Consider the following 17,424-nt stretch of genomic DNA (forward strand, 5'->3'; position numbering starts at 1 on the left):
GAAACACATCTGTGTGGTTTTTCCCTCACTTCCTACATGTTTTAACAGGGGTTCAAGTCCGGCCAGTGTGTTGAGGCTGAGCAGTGGTCAGTCTGAGCCCCTCTGAGATTTACAACTTTTTTTTAAAAATAAATCTGTTTTATCTTTTTTTGAAAATCTCTTCTAAAAAATTTAACATTTATTTTTGGCTGGGCTGGGTCTTCATTGCTATGCAGGCTTTCTCTAGTTGCGGCGAGCGGGGGCCACTCTGTAGTTTTGGTGCCCAGGCTTCTCACTGCAGCGGCTTCTCTTGTTTCAGGAGTTGTGACACGTGGGCTCAGGAGGTGCGGGCCCCCGGGCTCTAGGGCGCGGGCTCAGGAGGTGCGGGCCCCCGGGCTCTAGGGCGCGGGCTCAGGAGGTGCGGGCCCCCGGGCTCTAGGGCGCGGGCTCAGGAGGTGTGGCCCCCCAAGCTCTAGGGCGCGGGCTCAGGAGGTGCGGGCCCCCGGGCTCTAGGGCGCGGGCTCAGGAGGTGCGGGCCCCCGGGCTCTAGGGCGCGGGGTCAGGAGGTGTGGCCCCCCAAGCTCTAGGGCGCGGGCTCAGGAGGTGCGGGCCCCCGGGCTCTAGGGTGCGGGGTCAGGAGGTGTGGCCCCCCAAGCTCTAGGGCGCGGGCTCAGGAGGTGTGGGCCCCCGGGCTCTAGGGTGCGGGCTCAGGAGGTGTGGCCCCCCAAGCTCTAGGGCGCGGGCTCAGGAGGTGTGGGCCCCCGGGCTCTAGGGCGCGGGGTCAGGAGGTGTGGCCCCCCAAGCTCTAGGGCGCGGGCTCAGGAGGTGCGGGCCCCCGGGCTCTAGGGTGCGGGCTCAGGAGGTGTGGCCCCCCAAGCTCTAGGGCGCGGGCTCAGGAGGTGCGGGCCCCCGGGCTCTAGGGTGCGGGCTCAGGAGGTGTGGCCCCCCAAGCTCTAGGGCGCGGGCTCAGGAGGTGCGGGCCCCCGGGCTCTAGGGCGCGGGCTCAGGAGGTGCGGGCCCCCGGGCTCTAGGGCGCGGGCTCAGGAGGTGCGGATCCTGGGCTCTAGGGCGCGGGCTCAGGAGGTGTGGGTCCTGGGCTCTAGGGCCTGGGCTCAGGGGGTGTGGCCCCCTGAGCTTAGTTGCTCCTCGGCATGTGGGATCTTTCTCCATGTGGGATTGAACTCTTGTCTCTTGCATTGGTAGGTGGCTTCTTTACCATTGAACTGCCAGGGAAACCCCTGTCTTATAAATGAATTTACATCAGGTGTTGAATCTCCCCGCTTTGATTCATTTTACAGTGAATGGCTTTTTAGTTAAAGATAGGGATGGTTGAGAACCTGCCACTCTAGGCCGTCTCGACGTGCTGCCGACATTTGAGAGTCCAGATCCATTGGAGGGAAGGCCTTTTAGGGATGTCAATGTACAGTTTTTAGGAAGTTCAGGTTCAAGTCAAAGACTATTTGTTTTATAATTTTATGAATATATGCACATCTCTCCTGGGCCTTGCTCTCTTTCTCATGTAGAAAACACTCCCAATTCGTTACATATTATAATAAATGAAGGGAGATAAAAGTAAATCAAGTTGTATTTACTGGGAATACTGTCCCTAAACAACCGCAGTGAGTGTAAGCAATGTTTAGCTTTCAGGTGTTATTTTTCCCACTCAAGGGCTGCCCTGATAGCTCACTTGATAAAGAATCTGCCTACAATGCAGAAGACCCTGGTTTGATTCCTGGGTCGGGAAGATCTGCTGGAGAAGGGATAGGTTACCCACTCTACTATTATTCTTGGGCTTCCTTTGTGGCTCAGCTGGTAAAGAATCCACCTGCAATGCAGGAGACTGGGATTCAATCCCTGCGTTGGGAAGATTTCCTGGAGAAGGGAATAGCTACCCATTCCAGTATTCTTGGGCTTCCTTTGTGGCTCAGCTGATAAAGAATCCACCTATAATGCAGGAGACTAGGGTTCGATCCCTGCATTGGGAAGATCCCCTGGAGAAGGGAATGGCTACCCACTCCAGTATTCTTGCTTAGAGAATCCCATGGACTAGTCCATGGGGTCACAAAGAGTTGGACACAGCTGGGCGACTTTCACTTCACTTCACTTTCCCGTTTTAAAGCAATAAACCCACACTCGCCCGTCTGTGTCCTTGTGTGGGGGATGGGGGCTCATCAGTTGTTTTTCCTCCTTAGTCTTTTTCCTTTGAGAGGATGAAGTGGCTTAGCGGTAAAGAATCCACCTGCCTGTGCAGGAGACTCAGGAGATGTGGGTTTGATCCCTGGGTCAGGAAGATCCCCTGGAGGAGGAGATGGCAACTCACTCCGGTATTCTCGCCTGGAGAATCCCAGGGACGGGGGAGCCTGGTGGGCTGCCGTCCGTGGGCCGCACAGAGTCGGACACGACTGAGTGTGCATGCACGTGGTGGGGATGGTATCGTTGATAAGGACGTAGGAGGAAGACGTCTCTTCCCTCTCTCCCCACCTCTCACTTCCACTGAGGAGCCTATGCCTCGAAATTTCTGGCTTGGGATGGTTTCCTTTTCCTTTCTTAGAGCTGGAAGCATAGCTGCCCAACAATGAATTTTTGTATAAAAATGTTTACAGTTTTACATCAAAGTTATGAGTGAAGCTACTGACATCGCAGTTGGCAGTACCTGTGTTTCAGTGGTTCCTCTCTTTGCACCTTTGGCATAGGTGGTTACATGGTTCTTACACGCGAGTGTGCCCAGAACCTCCTGGATGGCTTGTGAAGATACAGACTGCTGGGCTCCACCCAGAGTTTCTGATTTCACAGTCCAGGTTGCGGAGGGTGGGCATTTCTCACGGGTGCACAGGACATGCTGATGCTGCTGGTCCAGGGGACACATTTCGGGACCACTCACGGCCCCCGAGCTCATCAGCTCACCGGTGCTGTAACCTGGGGCCAGCCCGATGACACGCACGGTGCTGCAAGGACAAGGAACGGAGGTGCGAGCCCTGGCGGCTGCCCCACGGGGAGCGTGGGCTGCTTGCTGGCCTGGTGTGCCCCACAGGGGAGCGTGGGCTGCTCGCTGACCTGGTGTGCCCCACAGGGGAGCGTGGGCTGCTCACTGGCCTGGTGTGCCCCACAGGGGAGCGTGGGCTGCTCGCTGACCTGGCGGCTGCCCCACAGGGGAGCGTGGGCTGCTTGCTGGCCTGGTGTGCCCCCCCACCTCTGCACTTGGGAAACGTCCTCACCTAGAGCTTCTTAGTTCAGGACAGAGCGGACCCCAGGCTGCTTCACGGTGGCTTTTGGAGCCTTGAAACGTGGAGGTAGAGCGCTTGGAAAGAAATCCTGCCTTGGATTGGAAGGGGCACTTGGAATTTATCTGCAAAATGGGATTCCTCACCTGTCTGTTTACTTCTAGAAATTCTTGTATAAAACAGAAGAGAAACACAGCCTCCATTAAGAGACCAAGCTCAGGAGGCTTGCTTGTGATTTGATGACTGTTTTATTTAAGTCAGGGCACTTAAGGCAGGATCCTTGAAATATTCATATTAGCGTTAGAAGGGCCTGTAGCTCAATAAGAGGATGAGTCACTAAAAGCTACCAAAGGATATGGAGACACTTGTAGGTAAGGGCTCTGTCTAAAACTGAGGCTTTTAAGGGGAGAGGTAGATCAGCCGAGGTGTGGACTTGGGGCTGGGCGGCGTCCAGGCCCAGGTGAAAACACTCTTCGTGTAGGGGTCTGCAGGGCCGTGGCCCCTCCTGCTGCCTCCCACGGAGGGTGGGCCTGGGTCCTTAGGCTGGGGACCCCTTCTCTCTGCAGGTCTGTAGGGGTCTGTGGCTTGTGCTGGCTTTCCACCACTACTGAGGAGTCTGTGCTTTTCAGTTCAGTAGCCAATTAAGAGGGCTTCCCTGGTGGCTCAGTGGTAAAGAATCTACTTGCCAATGCAGGAGATGTGAGTTTGACCTCTGGGTCGGGAGGATCCCCCGGACAAGGAAATGTTCCAGTGTTCTTGCCTGGAAAATCCCATGGACAGAGGAGCCCGTTAGGCTCAGTCCATGGGGTTACAAAAAAGTCCCAACACAGCTTAGTGACTGCACAACAAAGGCCATTTAAAGTGCACTTTGTCACTGAATACCGAAGAAAACAATTAATTTCTGGCAACCCTGCCACCCAAGTGTGGTCAGAGCACACTGCTTTTCTAGATGATACTGTACTGCCAAGGTGACCTCCAGGGGCCATCTCCTTCAGGTGAAGGGGGCTGGAATCGCCTCACGGGCAGGAGGTGAGGCCTGAGGGAGCCAGCCAGCTGGTTATGGGCCCTGCCTGGAGTCAGCGATCATCCTGAGTGACAGGGAGCCGGCCCTGAAGCCAGAGGCTGGTGCTTGGCGGTGCCCGGCTGACTGAGGCCTGGTGCCCACGGAGGGGAGCGGAGCCCGGACCCCGTGCTGGCTGCCCTCAGAGCGCTGGGTTGCTGGCGGCCGGCCTTAGGCGGGGCCTTCGGTAACAGGATGCATCCGTCAGCCTCGACAGAAAGGGCTTACGGGTTTATGCTAAAACCCAGAGCGTCTCTTACGTCTGTGTTGTTTAGTCTATGGATGTTATATTTCCATGTGTGTGTGTTTTTAAAGCATGGTTCCTGTGTCAAATATTCAGTTCTCGTGTTACACCAGCTGCCTCCCTTTTTGGTTCTAGGCGCTGTCAGCATCACTCACCTTCATTTTTGGAAGCTCGACCCAAGTGGTTCTGGTACCAATTCGAGTCACAGGCTCTGGTCCTTAGTGCCAGTGAAATTGCTCAGCCGTGTCCAACTCTTTGTAACCCCATGGACAGCAGCCTACCAGGCTCCTCCATCCATGGAATTTTCCAGGCAAGAGTACTGGAGTGGGTTGCCATTTCCTTCTCCAGGGGATCTTCCTGACCCGGGGATCACACCCAGGTCTCCCACATTGCAGGCAGGCGCTTTACCGTCTGAGCTACCAGGGAAGCCCTAAATAATGAGTAAACTATAGAGCCAGTGAAGTTGGAAACCATCAATTCACCTACCAGATAACATGCTCAGTGCCTCTGTCACTGTGTGCCAGGTGTTGAGACCCAGCACTCATCACACAGACTCTGCGTGTGGAATGTGTGTTCCACGTGCAAGGAGGCTCTCTGGGCACACACGTAGATCGCATTGCGTGTTTGTGCTGGAGCTATGGAGACATCGTGGGCAGGGGGTGCCAGCAGTTAGGGTGATGCTGCAGTTTTGCATCTGGTCGGTAGGGAGGTGTACCAGGAAGTGATGTTTAAACAAAGACAATGTATATGAGCAAAGGCGAGACCTGGATGTCAGGGAGAAGGGAGTTTCAGGCAATGGGAAGAGCCTCTGTGAAGGCCCTGAGGTGGGAGCCTGGCTGGCAAATTCCGGGAACAGCAGAGTTCACTGTGGGTTGGGGGAGAGTAGTGGCTGGCTGGTGAGGTCAGGGAGGGCATGGAAGAGCTGCCTGTGCAGGCCTGCTCAGCCATCTTAAGGTCATTGACTTAAAAACTCAGTAGACTTTATTTTCAGTCTTCAGTTCAGTTCAGTCGCTCAGTCGTGTCTGACTCTTTGCGACCCCATGAATCACAGCACACCAGGCCTCCCTGTACATCACCAACTCCCGGAGTTCACTCAGACTCACGTCCATCGAGTCAGTGATGCCATCCAGCCATCTCATCCTCTGTCGTCCCCTTCTCCTTCTGCCCCCACTCCCTCCTAGCATCAGAGTCTTTTTCAATGCGTCAACTCTTCACATGAGGTGGCCAAAGTACTGGAGCTTCAGCTTCAGCATCATTCCCTCCAAAGAAATCCCAGGGCTGATCTCCTTCAGAATGGACTGGTTGGATCTCCTTGCAGTCCAAGGGACTCTCAAGAGTCTTCTCCAACACCACAGTTGAAAAGCATCAATTCTTCGGCGCTCAGCCTTCTTCACAGTCCAACTCTCACATCCATACATGACCACTGGAAAAACCACAGCCTTGACTAGATGGACCTTTGTTGGCAAAGTAATGTCTCTGCTTTTGAATATGCTATCTAGGTTGGTCATAACTTTCCTTCCAAGGAGTAAGTGTCTTTTAATTTCATGACTGCAGTCACCATCTGCAGTGATTTTGGAGCCCCCAAAAATAAAGTCTGACACTGTTTCCACTGTTTCCCCATCTATTTCCCATGAAGTGATGGGACCGGATGCCATGATCTTTGTTTTCTGAATGTTGAGCTTTAAGCCAGCTTTTTCACTCTCCACTTTCACTTTCATCAAGAGGCTCTTTAGTTCCTCTTCACTTTCTGCCATAAGGGTGGTGTCATCTGCATATCTGAGGTTATTGGTATTTCTCCCGGGAATCTTGATTCCAGCTTGTGTTTGCAGTCTTATGTTTACAGAAAAACTGAACAGAGAGCATAGAAGATTCCATCCAGCCCTCCGCACTCTCCCCTGCTGTTAACGTCTTGCATCAGCATGTGTCAGCTGTTGCAGTGGATGACGCGGTGCTGATACATTGAGTAAAGTCCATAGTGGACATGAGGCTTCGCCCCGCTGTGCAGTTGTGTGCCTGGATGCCACACGTGTCCATCATTGCTGTCACACGGGATGGTTCACGGTCCTAAGACTTCTCTGCGCTCTGCCTGTCCATCCCATGCCCTCCCCTCGTCCCTGGCAGTTTTGCCTCTTCCGGGATGTCATCGCGTAGGGTCACATGGTGTGTAGCGTTTTCAGATTGGCTTCCTTCACTCGGTCATGTGCATTGAGGTCTCTGATGTGCCTTCCTGTGGCTTGACTGCTCATTTCTTTTTATGACTGAGTGATCTCCCATTGTTTGCCTGGACCACAGTCTGTTTACTCACTCACCTACGGAAGAGCATCTTGATTACGTCCAGCTTTTGGCAGTTATGGATAAAGCTGCTATAAACATTCATATTCAGGTCTTTGCATGGACATGTTTCCAACTCATGGGTAAAGCGAATTTACCCGAGGAGCAAGACTGCTGGACTTTGGGTGGGAGCATGTTCAGTTTTGTAAGGAGCCGTCTTCCGTGGTGTCTGGCTCGCGTTCCTGCCGGGCGGGGATGGGGCTGCTGCCGCCCCAGGCTGGTGAGGACCTCACGGGTGTGCAGAGGCGTCTCACTGCAGTGTTGAGCTGCACTTCCCTGATGACAGCTGACGTGGGGCACCTTTTCATCAGTCTGTTGCGTTGCCATCTGTAGGGAAAGAGCAAATTAGCCAAGATGGTGGCGGTCAGGCTCTGTCTCCCCACGTCCTCACACTCTGGCCCCATGTTTCGTAAATACGTGGTTATATAACAGCCAAGATCGTTTATAGCACGGTGTGTGCCCAACGACCTGTAAGCACCACCTGAAAAGCTCCTGCAGTTGAGGCCAAGTCAGGACAGAATCGCGTTGAGCTGAGTTGTAGTTGTTGCTACTGCTGTGTCAGCCATTAGAGAGGAGACGACGTCTGCCTTGCTGCCAGTAAAGTGTGTGTGCGGTTCCTACGGCTCCTGGTGTCTTCTTCCAGCTCTGCCTTCCCTGTCCTGGGTTCAGCGAACAGCGATATACAGCGAGACACCGTCTTGTGCCCACTTTGGTGAGGAGACTGGTCACGTCTTTTGCCCATTTTTTCACTGGGTTGTCTGTTTTCTTGTTGTTGAGTTTTAGTACTTCTTTGTATGTTTTGCGTACAAGCCCTTGACTGGACATGTGTTTTGCAAATGAGCTCTTCCTCCCGGTCCGTGTCTAATCTTTTCCTTCTCTGAAAGTACTCTGGCTTTTACCCTTGAATGAATAGAGAGCTGCTGAGCGTTTTGAGCCGAGGGGTGAGGTGACCGGCAAATCGTACACGTACGGGACGTACTCCAACTCAAGTGGCATGGAGGATCCAGAACTCCGGAGTCTGCGTCGGCAGCCTCGTCTTTAGCTAGCAAGGTCTGTGGCCGTTTGAAAACGTGTCTCCCGGCTACACGTCTGACAGCTACGACCCTACATGACTCAGCCGGTGCAGATACTCCAGCCTCTTGGCCCTACATGACTCAGCCGGTGCAGATACTCCAGCCTCTTGACCCTACATGACTCAGCCGGTGCTCTGCAGATACTCCAGCCTCTTGGCGATAACCATCTTTTATCACCTTTTTATCACTCGCCGTTAATATGAAGTCTCAGCTGGCTTCTTCCACGCGAGAGGCTTTTACAGCAGGAGCGTTCAGGCTGTGGCCGCCCCGCCCCTGGCCTGCCCTCTGGGGAGGGGCTCAGCTGCTATTTATGGAGAGGCGCACTTGCCAGCGGGTGTCTTCAGCTGTTTCCTATCCCTGTATTTAGGTTTCTTCCCTGGGTGAAGGCTCTGTTTGGCTTCTCAGCCTCTCTGCAAAGTCAGCCAGCACCCTCTGCATGCCTTCAAACCTCCCCCGTGCTAACCTGTGGGTGAAAACAAAGCTTCTCCAAGGTGGTCTCCAGAGTGTCCCGTCTGCTGCCCAGAGGCTTCAGCGCAGCTTCTCAGGCTGTTTAAAAGTGATAGACGGGGTCTCAAGCCGGGAGGGCTGGTTGAGCAGGAGGCTGGTGCTCCTCCGAAGCCCCACTGCTGCCCCTGTTTCACTGTGTGGGGAGAGGCTGGAGGGGGCACAGCAGTAAACCAGGGCCACGGCAGGCGGCCCGGACCCCTCCCGGACACCTGAGGATGGGGGGTGGACAGTGCAGTGGCTGCGGACATGGGACACCTTAACCTGAGGCCTCTCAGTCGAAGGAAGGAGGCTGGGTTGTCCATGAGGCAAAGAGCAGACCTGTGAGACCTGCCGCCCCCAGCGCCCCATTCAGGCAGCAGGCAGCTCTGCTCCTGGGGGCCGGCTCCTGCCCGGGGACTCTGTAGCTGCTGCTGCTGCTAAGTCGCTTCAGTCCTGTCCGACTCTGTGTGACCCCATAGACGGCAGCCCGCTAGGCTCCCTCATCCCTGGGATTCTCCAGGCAAGAACACTGGAGTGGGGTGCCATTTCCTTCTCCAATGCATGAAAGTGAATAGTGAAAGGGAAGTCATTCAGTCGTGTCCAACTCCTAGCGACCCCATGGACTGCAGCCCACCAGGCTCCTCCGTCCATGGGATTTTCCAGGCAAGAGCCCTGGGGTGGGGTGCCAGTCCCTTCTCCGGGGACTCTGTAGGGAGAGACCAAATTAGGCAAGATGGTGGTGGTCAGGCCCTCTCGCCCCACGTGTTGTAAATACGTGGTTATGTAGCAGGCGGGATCCCTTACAGCACTGCGCGTGCGTGTCACAATGTACCCGCTTGGCCACGGGCCACGTGTGTTCTGTAGGCACATGTAAGCTCCACGTGAAGCTTACATGTGCCTACAGGCCCTTGGGGCTGCATTATGGTCCACGCTGTGGCCCGTGTCACGGCCCTGTTGCGGCTGTGTCTACTGGGTCAACTACAGGAGAATACAGCGTGTCTGCTGCTACGGCTGCGGTGCCAGTCAGGGGAGAATGAGCCTGTCTGCAGTTCCTGCGGCTCCTCTGGTTTTCTTCCAGCTTCCCCGCTCGCACCTCACCTACCTTGGTTCAGTGAACAGTGAGATGGACTCTCAGCCCCAGCTGCTGCATGGACACTGCAGAGGTACACAGCACTTTCCCCTCCGGGACCACAGCCTCTGCATGGGCTCTTCCACCCGTGGGCACAGGCATGGGCGTGGCCAGCCGTCCTGAAGTGCGTGCGGTGGAAGAGGAAACCAACAGGAAGGACCAGAAACAGTGCAGAGACAGAGCCGAAGAAAGTCGGCAGTGGCTCTGGGTTCAGTTCAGCTCAGTTCAGTCGCTCAGTCGTCTCCGACTCTTTGTGACCCCATGGACTGCAGCACACCAGGCCTCCCTGTCCATCACCAGCTCCTGGAGTTTACTCAAACTCATGTCCATTGAGTTGGTTATACCGTCCAACCATCTCATCCTCTGTCGTCCCCTTCTCTCGCCTTCAACCTTTCCCAGCATCAGGGTCTTTGCCAATGAGTCGGTTCTTCGCATCAGGTGGCCAAAGTACTGGAGTTTCAGCTTCAGCATCAGTCCTTCCAATGAATTTTCAGGACTGATTTCCTTTAGGATGGTCTGGTTGGATCTCCTTGCTGTCTGAGGGACTCTCAAGAGTCTTCTCCAACACCACAGTTCAAAAGCATCAGTTCTTCAGTGCTCAGCTTTCTTTATGGTCCAAAATGCCTGTTTCCATTGGGTTGTAAGCAGGGGAGTGAGAGGGGAAGAAAAAGGAAGCTAATCCATGTGAACGGGTGAGACTTCAGAGTTAAGACAAACGTCTGAGTACAAGGCCTAGTTTAAGTTGTCTTGTGAGCTTGGTGTGCCCAGTCATGTCCGACTCTTTGTGACCCTGTGGACTATAACCCACCAGGCTCCTCTGTCCATGGGAGTTCCCAGGCAAGACTACTGGAGCCGCTTGCCATTTCCTTCTCCGGAGGATCTTTTTTTTCCAGGGGATCTTCCTGATCTAGCAGGGATTGAACCCACGTCTCTTGCGTCGCAGGCGACTTCTTTACCACTGCGCCACCTGGGAAGCCCTTGTGAACTTGGGCTCCTGTTTCCCTGTGTCGGGAAGGAATGAGGCAATACAGTGGCCGGGCTGCGCACCTCTGCCACGCTGTGTGTGGGTCACGGCCACACGGGGCAGGTGGTGTGCTGGTTTTCAGGTTGCTCTCGTTTGGCTGTAACTGTACACCTGCCTGTCGATCTGACGTTCCTGCGAGGGTCAAATCCAACTGTGGTGGAGGAGTTTAGCCCGGGTTATCTGGGGAATGTCTGTGCTCACATTGTAAAAAATCCATTTTTGGCATTGGTATGCATTTGAGATGGTCGCCACCATCTCTCAGGGACTTGAAATGTGCTTTTGGAGTCTGTGGGAAGCGAGCCTCAGGGGACACCCGAGCTAACTGAGGTTGTGCAGTCTGGCCGGTCCCCACCCGGCACCCCTCATGTCTGGGAAGGCTGCACTTGGCGCATTTGCATTTCTGGCTGCCCATCAGGCTCAGCCAGCTCCTCAGATGACCGTAGCATCCACCCGGGAGTAGGGCTTGTGTTGAAGAAGGGAAGCAGAGGAAACCGTGCTTTATCAAAGGCTCCGATGGCTCCCCTAAACGACCTGCGACCCCAGGCTGTGTGCCCTGGGAGCTGTTTACTCTCTGGAACTCGCTGCCAGTTCCCAGGCGCTGCAGCGGCCTCACTGTCCCCCGTGGGACTGGAGGAAGGGCCCTGTGGCCTTCTGCTGGGCTCTGCTGACCTGTTTTCTCTCCCCTCAGCCTCTCTGGGTGCAGAATGAGCATGGCCCCTGAGCAGGAGACAGCCACACTCCAGTCAGAGTGAAGCAATGGCTACTGGGTCGTTACAAGTTAGACGAGCCCCTCAGTGCCCATTTGACTTCTGGGTGGGGAATTTAGGGTTTTAAGCGTGGCCTTGCGTTTTGGCAGGGCAGGTCGAGATCTGCTTTATAAGGACCCCAGCGCAGACAGCTGGGCTCTCTGTGGGCTGTTTTTTAATTGGAGGGCTACTTTATTTGTGGAGGACACAAGACTGGAGTGTTCTTCTTTTAAAAAATATGTTTATTTAATAATACTTGCGTGTGGGACAGAATTGAAAGGGTGCAGAGAGGCACAGCGTGACAAGCAGGCCCCCACGCCTCGGTCCTGTGGGCCCCCGCTCCCCTCCCGGGAGGCAGCCCCTGTTACCTCCGTGTGCCTCCACCACAGGCCATGCGTTTCTGAACACCCGCACACGTTCCTCCTGCTTTTTCCTTTGAACGCAGAGGCAGCATGTGCCCCCAGGAGGACATGTCCTGTAACCAGGAGGCTGTGGCGTCAGGATCAAAGCCGCCTCTTTCTGAAAGCAGTGCGGTGGGCCGGCGCACTGGCCTGTGGCAGGTCTGTGGCTGACTCAGTCCTCTCCCTGAGTGGTTCTCGTCTTCTGCTGTGACACCGTGTTCTGTTTTTCACTGAACCACCAGGAGGCTCACTGGGGCTAGGGGCCCAGCGAAAAACAGATGACGCTAAACAGATGGTTGAAGAGTGTTTAACGAAGAGACTATTTACAAAGTGGGGGCGGGGGAAGGCCGTGGAGGCACCCCAGGAAGCCACCCTTCCTGGGGACCGGGGTCCCAGGCAGTGGGGAAGGCCGTGGAGCGCCCCAGGAAGCCACCCCTCCTGGGGACCCGGGTCCCAGGCAGTGGGGAAGACTGTGGAGGCGCCCCAGGAAGCCACCCTTCCTGGGGACCGGGGTCCCAGGCAGTGGGGAAGGCCGTGGAGCGCCCCAGGAAGCCACCGCTCCTGGGGACCGGTTCCAGGCAGCGGGGAAGGCCGTGGAGGCACCCCAGGAAGCCACCGCTCCTGGGGACCGGGGGCCCAGGCAGCGGGGAAGGCCGTGGAGGTGCCCCAGGAAGCCACCGCTCCTGGGGACCGGGGTCCCAGGCAGCGGGGTGTCTCCCAGCTGTTAGTTTCCTGTACCCTCCATCTTAGCTGGAACCCATGCAATTCCTTGCTGGTAGGACGGCCTGTTCTTCCTGGTGGCGGTTTTGGAAACTAAGACTCTGGATGCCTTTAGAGTTCGAGAGGAGGCGCTGAGGGCGCCTTTATCCTGACTGCGAGTGGAACTGGCTGTGCTGGCTGTGGGGTGGGTGGTAGAAGAAGTTGGGGAGGCGGGAGCCCAGCAGCTGGTGCTGAGGTCTGACCTCTGACCTCAGTGCTGCCTTGGGATTTAGTTTGTAGCAGATTCTCAGAACATCACACACGCCCCTTATCAGACAGGGACTACAAAAGCAGTGTTTCAAAGGGAAATCACAATGCTTTTGGGACTGTACTCTTGCCTGGAAAGTCCCATGGACGGAGGAGCCTGGTGGGCTGCAGTCCATGGGGTCGCTAAGAGTCGGACACGACTGAGCGACTTCACTTTCACTTTTCACTTTCATGCATTGGAGAAGGAAATAGCAACCCACTCCAGTGTTCTTGCCTGGAGAATCCCAGGGATGGGGGAGCCTGGTGGGCTGCCGTCTGTGGGGTCGCACAGAGTCAGACACGACTGAAGCGACTTAGCAACAGCAGCAGCATGCCTCTGCCAGATTACAGCTTGTGGCGGAAAAGCCTGGAGTTTGTCGTGCTGGGAGGTTCGGGAGAGGACTGCTGGACAATGCACAGGGCAGCTGTTGGAGTGCCTCTCTGGACGCCTGGGGAGACGCACTCAGGGGAGCCTGCCTTCGGGTGGCTGCAAATGAAGCTGCTGGGAACATCCTCGAATGTGGCTTTTGGAGGGCGTGTTTCCATCCCGCTTGGGTAAATGCCTTGGGGAGGAACTGCTGGGGCTCAGGCACGTCTGACTCTTGAGAGACTGCAGTTCCCAGAGCGCCCCACCGTCAGGCGTGGGGTTCCGACTGCTCCCCATCTTCAGTGTGTGAGACTGCCAGCCTTTTCCATCTCGCCAGTCTGCCGGGTGGAGAGTGTTATCTGTGGTTTTAATTGCATTTCGCCCATGACTAAGGACGTGCCACACTTTTTCATGTGCTCACCATTCATATGCTTCTTCAGCAAAATATGGGTGGGTGGTGGTTTTTAAGTATTCCCTTTTGTATCATCATGGAGAAGGAAATGGCAACCCGCTCCAGTATTCTTGCCTGGAGAATTCCATGGACAGAGGAGCCTGTGGGCGACAGTCCATGGGGTTACAAAGAGTCAGACACGACTTGACGACTAAAGCACCACCGTCACATTTCCAGTTCTAGGTCCTCAGCTTGCACCTGTGCTCGACTCTGAGGAGCCGGGAAGCTGCCCGTGCACGAGGAGACCCTGGCGCTGCCCAGCTAGCCCTTCCCCTTTCACGGCGGCCCTCTCCCACTTCACCCTTGTTGCGCCCCCAAGGTGCACGCTGCCGGGAGGAGGGCTTCGGGCTGGGTCACAGAGAGCCCTGGTGCTGGGAGGGGTGTGACTCTGATGACCGTGGGCTACAGCTCAGGGTTGTACTTCTTAAGCTTTCACAGAAATTGAAGGAGACCCCAATCAAGCTGTTAGCTGATGAGGTAAAGTTTTTATTTATGACTGATTGTATCAGGACTTTGGCTATGTAACTCAGAAGGTTTCAGAGAATCAAGTTACATCCTAACAAAACTTCATCCATTTCCATGCACTTAATTTATGAACAAGGTTTCTCAGTGTCTGCATAAGAAACCCCAATAGAATAGAACTGGTGCTGGTCCATATCTCTTTCCAGCAGTAAGTGATCATCCATGGTAAATGAACCCATTAAAAAAAACCTTCTTCCTAAGAAAACACTATTTCAATGACGGCATTGTGTAATGTGGTCACCATAGGGTGGCTGTTCTAAAGAGTGCACATGTCCACTGCTCACACACACACGCAGACTGTGTACTGGACAGTACAGTGTAACACAGGACAGAAAACCTCCAAAACAGGGTTAACTGAAGACTAAACATTTAAAACACATTGCCTTAAGAGATACATTTTCAAACAATAATTCACATTTTGTAATTAATAATTTTTATGAAAAATATGTTTACATCATTTGTGAACTCAGAGAATTCGTAACAGATCCTTATGGATTAATAGTTTTAAATGTTGAGGCAATTCTCATTATTTGTGGTAACTGCATTCTACAAGGGCACCGTGACCACTGAATTAGCAACAACTGAACCACTGTTCCTGGAGAAATACAGGGTTAGTTTCCTTTGAGACTATGGTCATGACATTTGGTCAACTAATCAATACCTAATCTTGTTTTGGGTATGGTTCTGTTTAAAGATGGCTTATTTAAGATATACATGTATATTTACAAATAATTACATGCCATGTATCTTCATAAGAAAACACTATTTCAATGATAGTATTATCTAATGTCACCATAGGGTGACTGCTCTAAAAAGTACACATGTCCACTGCTCACACACACACACATGCATACTGGACAGTACAGTGTAACACAAGGAAGAAAACCTCCAAAACAGTGTTAACTGAAGGTTAAACATTTACAAATGTACAGAAACCACCTCACTGTTGATGGAGCTGTGAGACATGTGGCAGGGCAGTGCACGATGTAGTTAAGCCCCTCAATGCTGGCTTGCCCCTTGGAAACTTGTCCCTTGTGGCTCAGCTGATAAAGAATCCGCCTGCAATGTGGGAGACCTGGGTTCGATCCCTGGGTTGGGAATATCCCCTGGAGAAAGGAATGGCTATCCACTCCAGTATTCTGGCCTAGAGAATTCCATGGACCATGGGGTTGCAAAGAGTCAGACACAATTTCTTTTTACTTCACTGGAAACTCAGGAAAAGTGGTGAAGCTCCCTGGGCAGGAGAGGAAGACATCAAGGAGGGTGGCCTGGCAGCCCTGCCCCAGGAGTTTGGCTTTCACAGCTTGCTGATGGTGTCAACAACTTTCCCTCCCAATCAGACTTGAAATAATTGCTTCAGCTCTGTCTGCTTGGCTTTTTGCCTCATATCTTTACGTGTTTTGGTATAAGAGATGAATGCAGTTGAGGCAAGGTGCTTAAATGTGAGGTGGCGTTTGGGCACAGGGTCCCCATTTTCCATGTCATTGAAAATTTCTTCCAAGGCTGAAGGCCATTCCGCCACCTTGGCTGCTGTAAGAGGGACGATTCTCACAGTCTCAGGCTGACTTGCACTACCGTCCTCATCATCACTGACTTCAAAACCTTATTCTGCCATCTCATCTGAGTCTTGGTTGATGGGTTCTGCTGTTGTCTCTTCCCAAATTTCCTCCGTCGCCTTCCTTCATGTTATGGAAACCCTCTCCACTCATTTGTTGTGCAATATGCATTATGTTTTTGACACTATTCTTCATATTTTCTGTGACATCTTCAAAACCTTAAAAAATTTTCAGTCTGGCCAAATGTTTCCCCAGCAATTGCTGATGGTAGCCTGTTTGACACTGTCCCAGGCTGTGCTGATATGCAATAATGTTGCATATGGTGACTGACTTCCAAGTACTCCAGTATGGTGGTCTTCTTGTTGGTGCTGAGAGCCTCGAAAGCCTTGCTTAAAGCTCCCTGGCATAATGTGCCTTGAAAGCTTTTATCATGCCCTGATTGAGGGCTTGGAGGAGAGATGCCATGTTTGGGGGCATGAGGACAACTTCTGTGTCAGGGTGGGCATTTTTGAGCTCTTAACAGCAATGAACTGGGGCATTATCCAAGATTAATAAAACCGTGAAGGCAAGGTTCTTGCCATGGAGATAGTGTTCAGCTTTTGGGAAGCAGTTGTGGAACCTTCCCAGAAATATTTCAGATGCTATCCATGCTTTTTTGTTTTATCTCCAATGGACTGGCATATGGTTCAAGGTTTTCCCTCTGAATGCTCGTGGGCTTTGTGCTCTGTGTACCATGAGGGGTTTTCTCTTAACGTCACCCTTGGCGACTGCACATAATAGCAAGGTTACCCATTCTTTGAATGATTTAAAGCCAGGAGCTTTGGAGGCCATTTGCATTTCACAGGCTCACTTGCCAGCATGCTTGTAAAATAAGACAGTTTCATCAGCACTGAAAACCTGCTCTTCTGTGTAACCTTTTTAATATGTAACACTTAGCAGGTATTTTCTAAACTTTTCTGCTGCCTCCTGATCTGTAGAACCTGGCTTGCCTGCAAGTCTAACATTTTTCATGTGGTATCACCTTTTGAATTGTGCAAGCCAACCTTCACTAGTTGAGAAGGGTTTAACATTGTCTTGGCCCTGGGTAAGATGAGTGTACATTTCTTTGGTTTTCAGCCTCACAACAATGCTGTCTACTATGCTCTTTTTATTGCTTGTCATCTCACGAATCCACAAATTTAGTTGCTATTCCATCTTTCCCACAGCTACATCATGCACTATAAAGGTTACTTTGGCACTTTCCAGAGTGGGTTCATGTAATCTCCGAATATCTTCTTCCTTTTTCTAGATGTACCATATTGTTGACTCATTACCGTTGAATTCGGGGCCTGTAGCACTATAATTCAGGCCTGAATGAAGTTTATCTATCACATGTATTTTCTCTGTAAGGCACATCACAACCTTCTTGTGCTTAGTAACACTGGACAGTGCTTTAACACTATGCTTGGGGGCCATTTAAAATAGTGAAATCACCAAGACAAAGCAAAAAAAAAAAAAAAGTGAAAAACGTAGGACCAGTAGATATCGGAAAGAACATTTGTTTCCATTATGAGCTAATGTAAGATGGCATAGCATGCCCTTGTTCAAATTCAGCTGGGAACGTGTGAATAAGGAAATTCAAATTTCTTGCTGCTTTGCACATGTATAAATGGCTGAGAAAGTGCTGCAAATACGGATTTTGTGGTTACACATAAATTTTATCGAGTAGGCCAATTTGCAAATACGGCATCCATGAATGAGGGCTGACTGTGAGGGCGTGCGAGGAAGGAGTAGATGGGGCTAGAAGGCAGCTTTGGTTTTGCTGTTCCACTGGAAAAAACAAATCTGTT

The 17,424-nt window shown here is 52.7% G+C and overlaps 1 protein-coding gene across 7 annotated transcripts in view; it reads left to right on the top strand.

The window, feature by feature from the left end:
* Positions 1–17,424, top strand: part of ARHGEF7 (Rho guanine nucleotide exchange factor 7) — a 104,356-nt gene that overhangs the window by 10,579 nt on the left and 76,353 nt on the right. The window contains exon 1 of one of the 7 annotated variants that reach the window (XM_055543044.1): positions 7,332–7,547. The exons of the other annotated variants lie outside the window; for them this stretch is intronic. The gene's annotated coding sequence lies outside the window, so the exon portion shown is untranslated. Of the gene's footprint in view, positions 1–7,331; positions 7,548–17,424 lie in introns of those variants that run through there. 7 annotated transcript variants of the gene reach the window in all.

The sequence above is a fragment of the Bubalus kerabau genome, chromosome 12, assembly GCF_029407905.1.
Source record: "Bubalus kerabau isolate K-KA32 ecotype Philippines breed swamp buffalo chromosome 12, PCC_UOA_SB_1v2, whole genome shotgun sequence".
Taxonomy (NCBI): domain Eukaryota; kingdom Metazoa; phylum Chordata; class Mammalia; order Artiodactyla; family Bovidae; genus Bubalus; species Bubalus kerabau.